We start from the raw sequence: 9,021 nt of genomic DNA, 5'->3' as shown, positions 1-9,021 counted from the left end.
CGGATTGCATGGGTGTTCACACCCATGCGATTCGATTACTGTCCGAGTTTGCAGATCGCACTGCGATATGCGAACTGATTTGGGGGTGTTAACTTTTAGGCCCAGTTCACACTTGTGCGATGCCGGACATCGCACAGGCATCGCATGTTATTTGCAGCACACTGCCATTCACATTACATGCGATGTCTGTGCGGTGCGATATCAGCTGTACAGATAGTATGGCTGATATCGCACCGCATTCGGTGCAAACACGCACAGGACCCTTTTTTCTGTTCGGACCAGAATCGGATCGCATGTGTGTTCACACATATGCGATCCGATTCATGTCCGAACTGTCAGTTCGCAGTGCGATATGCAAGCTGATCTGGGGGTGTCCTTAACAATGTATTGACACTCCCCAGCGATTCGCATATGGCAGTGTGAACTGACATGCGAGTCGGTGCGATGCGGGAACCCGCAGTGGATTCGCAGTGTTCTCGCATCGCACCAGTTTATCAATTTTTATGTTTATCTATAATGAAATATATTTTATTTTAATTTATTAATAAATATTTATACTTGTATACTTTTATTAAAATTATTTTTTTAATGATTATAAATGTATTTTGCATTTATATGAATGGTGTATAGCTGCATTACATATGTGCATTACATTCATTTACTATACACCATTCACATTTAAATAGGGACATGTATGATCTTTAAATATTGATAAAAACAATGTTTTTTTTATAATTAGGTTAATGTATATTGTGTAGGGGGAATTTATCTTTATTATTTTATTAATATGTTGGGGAATAATGTGTGCTGATTTGTGTTAAACTTTTGTATTTTATGGTTCCTCATACTGTAATCCCGCTACATCACACGAGATTACAGTGAGAGGAGCCGTTCTCAGGAGTTCCCGGTGTTTGTAGATCGCTCCTCAACTCAACATGAGAAGCGATCTACACACTTTCATAAACAGGCACTCAGAGGAGAGCGATCTCCTCTGAGAATGCCTGAGAACTGAAAAGCGGTATTTTACCGCACTTTCATAAAAGGACACCTGAGTCCTATTAAGGAATTTAGGCATTCCTGGGAAACACAAGCTGGCGAATTGCTGGCGGTCACAGCCATACATTGTTTGTAAACAGCTCTCAGGACTTCCAGTCTTTGAAATCAGACCAGAAGGAAGTGCTGGACCAATTAAGACTTGGCATCGGAATCACCTTTTGCCCCTTACTGATGCAGTCAGAATAATCCCCGAGGAGGAGTTATCATCTACATTAGAAGTTGCACAACGGCCTGTAACTAGGTCCCAGTCTGGGCCTTTGACAACTGCAGACAGTGAGGAGGGAGAGATGGACATTAGCTGGTTGTGGTCATCTAATATACTTAAAGCTACATCATCCTAGGCACTTTCACATCTACCCCAATAGACGTTACTTCCAGAGTGACATGGCTCACTCGTAGACACCTGAATTCTTATTGCAAAAAAATCCACGACTCTAAACAAACTGATAGGCCCCTGACTAGGTTTGAACAACTATGCATACTCCCTGAGACTCCACGACACACCTTATCACTTATATACAAACTAATCCTAGAGCACACCCACGGAGCCCTACCTAACTATACTACAAAATGGTCAGCGGAGGTTGGGAAAGAAATAACTGAGGCAGAGTGGAGTAACGCCTTTCTTTTCACGAATAAGACCTCCATTTCGAGCTATACGCAGGAAAAAAATTATAAACTCTTATCAAGGTGGTATCGAGTTCCAACAACCCTCAGGGTCATGTTCCCGTCTAATTCAGATACATGCTGGAGATGCAACTCAATGAAAGGTACATACATCCATATCTGGTGGGAATGTGACGTGCTTCTCCCATTTTGGACACAAATCTTCCAGATCTATACAGACGTATACGACAAACCTCTAATGCCATCACCCACCATTGCCCTCCTCTCCATATTACCCGGGACCATCAAGTCACAAAAAAATAGTCTACTGAAGTTCTTCATCAGTGCGGGAAGGCAACTCATACCCAGGCACTGGAAAACCACTACGCCCCCTTCTCTAATAGAATGGGTTAGTGAGGTAAACAATATTATGCTAAGGGAAGAAATGAAGGCCAACGAAATGCAGGCCAGGAAAACAAGCTAAGTTTTCATTTGTCTGGAGTGTCTGGAGGCATTACTCTACTTCAGACAAACTCAAACAGAGACTCGTGGGGATGATCTCCACCTAAGAGCTAAAAATGGCCTTTCCGCAAGACCACGGCCTGGGGCTATGGTCATATTTATAGACTGAGGTTCGCTGTCTCTCTGCCCCCTCCCCCTCCCTCCTATCCTTCTATGAACTACCCTATACTTTTTTTTCTTCCCTGCTTTTCTCTTATTCTTAACTTCTTTTTCTATGTCTCCTATGATCTCCCTTCGATGCAATCCACCCTACAAGATTGCCCTTCCCCCATAAGGTGTTTCTTCACCCCTTACACGTTAAATTTTATGGAATCTTGTTATAGAAACTACTTCTGACAATTATTTGTTCTAGTTTAACTTTCCAGACTCCCTGAGCCTTTGGGTACAGAAGGTTCCCAGTGGGACACCCAGGACCAGGGTAAATAACTCCTACAAGTCAATAGACACACGTTTACGGGTTTAATATAAAGCTTTATTTAAAGTGACCTTTGCACATCTACTCGATTGCACTATTCTAACTTTTGTATAAATTGTATTTGTATACCAGGAGACCTGATGTCAGGCTACTGGCATTGTCTATACTTTTTCTCTGTTTTTTTATGTTTTAAATATCTGTTGAAAAACAATAAAAATTTATTGAACCATAATATACTCAAAGCTGAAGAGAGTGTTTCATCACCAACAACCAAAGAGGGTAGTGAGGCCCTTAGGCCAGAAGCTTCAGAGTTTTTGCCATTGTCTGAAAGAGCTGAGAAGTGTTTATCTCCCACTGAAGTAGAAGAAAATAGTGTCCATCCAGAAATAGAGGACACACCAAAAGAACAAAGGGGAAAGAGGAACATTCGCCCACCCAAGAGACTAACCTATGATACTTTGGGCGAGTGTTCTGAAACAACAAAGGTTACCAGCAAAAGGAATGTGGATGAGCCTTGTTCCTCCTCAGTTAATCTGGACAATGAGAGCCCTGTTTCACCCCTCGGCACACCTGTACCTGATACTAAGGTAACAGTTGTGGGTACACAGAGTAGCTTTCCAACACCTGAGAATTGGTGGGAGGCTCCTCTGTCGGTCCTGTGCACTCGTTTAGAAGCTAAGATGTGTAGCAGGAACAAGGTCTTACATATCTTTGGGGACCAAAGATTTAAAGCAGGGGGAGTATGTAGCGCTCACAACTGTTGTTTTTAGCCATATGTGTGTTATGCAGTACATAAGTTGTTATAGTGCCATCTTGTGGATAATTGAAAAGGTACAATACTTTTATGTTTCATGATTAAGTGAAGTGACATGGAAGTGATTGATTGTTTACTTCTGAACTTTAGCCGTGACCTACCCACAATGCTTCTGGACAAGTGTTGAACTGAACTGCACTGTGGGTGGTTATAAAAGGACCGGGAGCGGCCATCTCAGTCTCTTGTTCCTGGGATGCGTGGCCTGCCTGCAGGACTCTGTGGGTGTGTGTGTCCCACAGGGTTGCGGCCTACTTTGAGAAGGAGCGAAGCAGCTGCAAGGATCCAGCCGTCGTATCACAGTGTGCTGGAGCAGCAGAAGTGATCGTTCCGGAGACCCGTGGGGAGGTAACCGAGGACTCCTGGTCGTTAGTGAACGCAACAGTGTGACGGTGTGGTGGTGCCTCCATACGGGCTGAGAACTGCTGAAATGGAGACATCCATCTGCCTGGATCCTGTGTGGTGAGAGGGTTAACACCCGGAAGTTTGTTTAATACTGCACACACACTTAGAACTGTTACAGAGTGTTGCTGGGACTGATAGTCCCACAGAACAAGTAAAGTTGGAAAACAGTACATCTGCATAGACTTCAGTATTCAAGAGCGGATGCTAGATGTTTGTCTTCTTCATATGAGAGCACTTAGTCAGTCTGCCGGATTATAACTGCCTTAGTGTGTTACCTTACACTGCGCAACACCCAAGAGGAACCCCCTTGTGGTTTACAATTACAAGTTCTTAGCTAGCGAAGACCGAAGACGTCAAGACTATCTTTTTTATTGCAGGGCTCTGCATTTATTTACTAAGTATAGTGACTTTACCGTTTAGAGCAGGGGAGGCTACCTGGTATAGATATATACAGTTAGGTATATTTGTGTACGTTACCAATTGTTATAACTGTTTACTATACTATTACACTACGTGGTGTGATAGTGTAGTCATTGTAATAACCCTTTATATAAATATACTACTTATTCAAAGAAAGAAGTTATTTCTGGTTATTATTGAAGTTTGTGTGCAGTGTTGTTATTTCTCCTGCAGGTGGAGCTACAGACACCCAGGTAGAGGTAAATATAAATGTAAATGTATACTGTGGGTTAAAGTCAATACTCATATCATTACAACACTGCACTACAGCTGTGCCAAGGGGATTGAACAATTTAAGGGGTGTAAAGAGATAAGAGGACAGGCCCGCTTTAAACCAGCAGCTCCACCGAGAGTTATTGCTACACCTACTTACATTTGCTAGTAGGTGTCCCTCATTCCCATCTCAAAATGTTGGGAGGTATGACCTGAGGAGAGGAGCAGGTACAATATAGGAAGGACAAAAACAAGGTACCAGAAATATTGGCCAGGGCTGTGTGTTGAGGACTTGACACTTCAGTGCTCAAAAATCATGAAGGTGCCTGCCATGTGGACTACAAGTATCAAAACCACTTAGCAACCCAGACTGGAAGAATAAAGCAGTGCAGCCCTCCTCAGATTGCAGAAACCCAACACAGCACAAAACAAGAAACAAAGAACACACTGACACCAATGATGGGGCACAATTTCTCCCAATTACACCAATGGTGGGGCACCATTCCTCCAACTGACACCAACAATGTAGCACAATTTCTGCCACTAACACCAACAATGGGGCACAATTCCTCCCACTGACACCAACAATAGGGCACAATGTCTCCCAATTACACCAACAATGGGGCACAATTCCTCCCACTGACACCAACAATGGGGCACAATTCTCCCAATTACACCAATGATGGGGCACCATTCCTCCAACTGACACCAACAATGTAGCACAATTTCTCCCACTAACACCAACAATGGGCCACAATTTCTCCCAATTACACCAACAATGGGGCACAATTCCTCCCACTGACACCAACAATAGGGCACAATGTCTCCCAATTACACCAACAATGGGGCACAATTCCTCCCACTGACACCAACAATGGGGCACAATTCTCCCAATTACACCAATGATGGGGCACAATTCCTCCAACTGAAACCAAAAATGTAGCACAATTTCTCCTACTAACACCAACAATGGGGCACAATTTCTCCCAATTACACCAATGATGGGGCACCATTCCTCCAACTGACACCAACAATGTAGCACAATTTCTCCCACTAACACCAACAATGGGCCACAATTTCTCCCAATTACACCAACAATGGGGCACAATTCCTCCCACTGACACCAACAATAGGGCACAATGTCTCCCAATTACACCAACAATGGGGCACAATTCCTCCCACTGACACCAACAATGGGGCACAATTCTCCCAATTACACCAATGATGGGGCACAATTCCTCCCACTGACACCAACAATGGGGCATTGTTTTTTTCCTCTGCAACTCTTTACTCCCAATGGCCACAGCCCCTCGCCCCCTCCCCCCTCCCCTAAGATTTGAAGGCCAGTAAACTGGCCCTTTGTTTAGAAAGTTTGGAGACCCCTGTCCTAGTGAATACCTTCCAATGCTGATGCCTCCCAGTGTCAAGGAAGAAACAGAGAAGACTGTTGCACCTAGCAATGTCTTAGCTATAGCTCAGTCAGGACTCTGCCACTTGCAGATCAGATCAAAATTCTGATGAAAGTTGTTAAGGTGAAACCTTTTGCAAATCTCATGGGCTTACTGGCAGCAGAAATAGAATCCATTACAGTTCTTCAATGTATACAGAGATGGCATTGTTGGTCCAAGGGAATTGGATTGTTAAAAGTGTTGTATCCAAAGGAATCATCAAGCCTGCACAGTATGGTTCCAGCAGAGGTTCTATGTCGGGGAAGAGATTATCTTATATGGGAGTTCACTCAGGACCGATGGGGGGTAAGGAAAGAGATGGCTGCTGTGACAAAGCTTTGCATAGAAGATGTGAAGGAATTCCTGGATCAAATGGCTATCCCAAGAGTCAAAAAGGGCTGGGAGTTCATGTTGCCTTTTATGAAGAAGCTGTGGTTCAGAAGCAGAAAATGCTGTTGAAGGGAGTACAAGCCAAGCTTGGGAAAGTGTTCAATTTGTCAATGGAAGGTATGATGCCTAAAAAAGAGGAATGCATCTTCAGCTCCATATACTCTCTATATCTCTGGGGACCAGGTGGTGAACATGGCAAGAGTCAAGGCCAAGGAGAACCAAGGCAGGTTGGAGAAGGAATTGCAGAGATAAAAACAGTAAACCCAGCAGATTTCCCACATGGCAGTTGTGTCTCATGAAAGAGGAACCATTAAGTGATGAGGAAAGCATGGACACCTTAACATATGACAATCTGAACAATGGCTTGGTTATTAGTATCCATTTGGATGAAAATTCACGCAAGTCAGTAAATGGTCATGTCTTTAAAGGAGATAAAGGTTCAATAGCAAAAGAAGTGAACGAGTTTGTGGCTTCGACGTTTAAGTAGCAGTATGTATTGACTATGGGTGAACTTAAAGTGGTTGTTAAGCCACTCTAACCTGTATAAACCATCAGCACTGCCTCCTATTGTAGTATCCCCCTCTGTGTGTGATTTATAAAAATAAATGCTGCAAATACCTAATTTCACCGGCGAGATTGCAATCACATGACTGTCCATCTTTCTCTTTTCCTCCTCTAAGAGATACAGCAGGCGAGGCTGAGATTCCTCTGCTGATGTCAGTCTGGAAGGGAGGAGGAGAGGATGAGAGAGCTGGCTGGTCATGTGATCGCAATCTGGGCTCTTAAATGAGGTATTTACAGCATTTATATTTATAAATCATTCACAGAGGGGGACACTGCAATAGGCGGAAGTGCCGATGGTGTATTCAGGTTTGTGTTATGAGAGCAGCAGGAGGGGCAGCTCACACACAGATGGAGAGGGGAGGGGGAAGGGGGGAGGAGGACACAGGAGCAGAAATGAAAGCAGATAGCAGGCTGCTGATGACTAAGACACATAAACTGACCACGGTGTCTGATCTCAGCAGCCATGATACACCGTGGTCAGTTTACAGAGGGGTGGGGAGAAACAGGCAGGATCAGCCAGGTTTTTTTAGGTGTTACAGGGAGCCAAATGAAACAGGACAAGCACTGTGTCATATAACATGCTTTAAAGGAGCAGGATCCTTTTTTTTAATTTTTTTTTTTTTTTGGGGGTGGGGTAACAAACGCTTTAAGCGTTTAGCCAGTCTTCCTCCTGTACACACTTTAGTGAAATCTCAGACAAAATGTCTCAGGAAACAGTTTTAATCTCTTGCTGTAAACAGACCATGGTGCCTTTTCCTCCTCAGAGCACTGCTTCTTTTTCAGGGATTTGTCCTGTGGACCAGTGAAGAGAAATAAAACAAGGATAGGCAAGATATGCTGGAGCTTCTCTCCAAAGCATGTTCTCAGTGCAGGAATATGATCCATACAAGGCTGAGCCAGGATTTTGGAGAGGATCTCACAAAGCCACAGCTGGTCAAAATCCCGAAAGGCTGTTGCGTGAGTTACAGAAGTATGTGGTATCTTAAAGAACAGTGCAGTCCTTATAGTTCTAGAATCCTCACAGTTGAAACCAGTGGGATGTAGCTGTACTGCTCCAGCACCATCATGCAACCATTACCAAAAAAACAAGATACAGTTAGCTGCATGGCCTGCAGGGGCCAGTGTTTCAAGGAAGGAAGCAGCTCTGTTGGAATATTGACGTATGGACTTTTTTCTTTTTACTTCTAACCTCAATATTTTTTTTAACGTTCTTGTAGTCTTTTGCTGTGTGCGTTATTGTTAAGTCAGTGAATAAAGTTAAATGTTTTCCCTGTTCTCACTCATTATTTCATTTTATTAGTGTAATTTTGTGATCCTCTAATTGTGGCTGGTGACACCTATGGTGCTCAGCTACTTGTGTTATTATTCATGGCAGTCTACTAGGAACCTGCAGGGACCTGTCCGATAAAGACAAGCAGAGAACCCATTGCGATTATTGCCATCAGGGATGAGCACAGGTGCTTTTGGATATGACTGAATCTTCAAAAACATTCCAGCACTCAAAACAAGGTACTCCCAAAGGTATTTAGTTGCGCAATGCTTTCCCAGGTGCAGCTGTACATAGATCGGGAAATCTTCAGTCAACTGCAAAAAACACACTCAAAAGGTAGCAAACTCCTTGTGCATTACCAGCAAACAATTTATGGAATCCCCAAAAATAAATGGATACTCACTAATGTATAAAAACTTCAGGCGTATAACATGGATAACCAATGTGAACAAAGAAAAACCATGCTAGCAGCCCAAAAAGTGTAATGCCCCGTACACACGGTCGGACTTTGTTCGGACATTCCGACAACAAAATCCTAGGATTTTTTCCGACGGATGTTGGCTCAAACTTGTCTTGCATACACACGGTCACACAAAGTTGTCGGAAAATCCGATCGTTCTAAACGCAGTGATGTAAAACACGTACGTCGGGACTATAAATGGGGCAGTGGCCAATAGCTTTTATCTCTTTATTCTGAGCATGCGTGGCACTTTGTCCGTCGGATTTGTGTACACACGATCGGAATTTCTGACAACGGATTTTGTTGTCGGAAAATTTTATATCCTGCTCTCAAACTTTGTGTGTCAGAAAATCCAATGGAAAATGTGTGATGGAGCCTACACACTGTCGGAATTTCCGACAA

At 43.4% G+C, this 9,021-nt stretch overlaps 1 pseudogene; it reads left to right on the top strand.

Moving 5' to 3' along the window:
- The first annotated feature begins 1,800 nt into the window (after positions 1-1,800).
- On the top strand, positions 1,801-6,577 carry LOC141109865 (DNA-directed RNA polymerase III subunit RPC5 pseudogene; annotated as a pseudogene).
- The last annotated feature ends 2,444 nt before the right edge of the window (positions 6,578-9,021 follow it).

This window comes from Aquarana catesbeiana, linkage group LG10, assembly GCF_042186555.1.
Source record: "Aquarana catesbeiana isolate 2022-GZ linkage group LG10, ASM4218655v1, whole genome shotgun sequence".
In the NCBI taxonomy this organism is placed as follows: domain Eukaryota; kingdom Metazoa; phylum Chordata; class Amphibia; order Anura; family Ranidae; genus Aquarana; species Aquarana catesbeiana.
The sequence above is the reverse complement of the archived record's forward strand: the minus strand, read 5'-3'. Positions and strand labels throughout refer to the sequence as shown.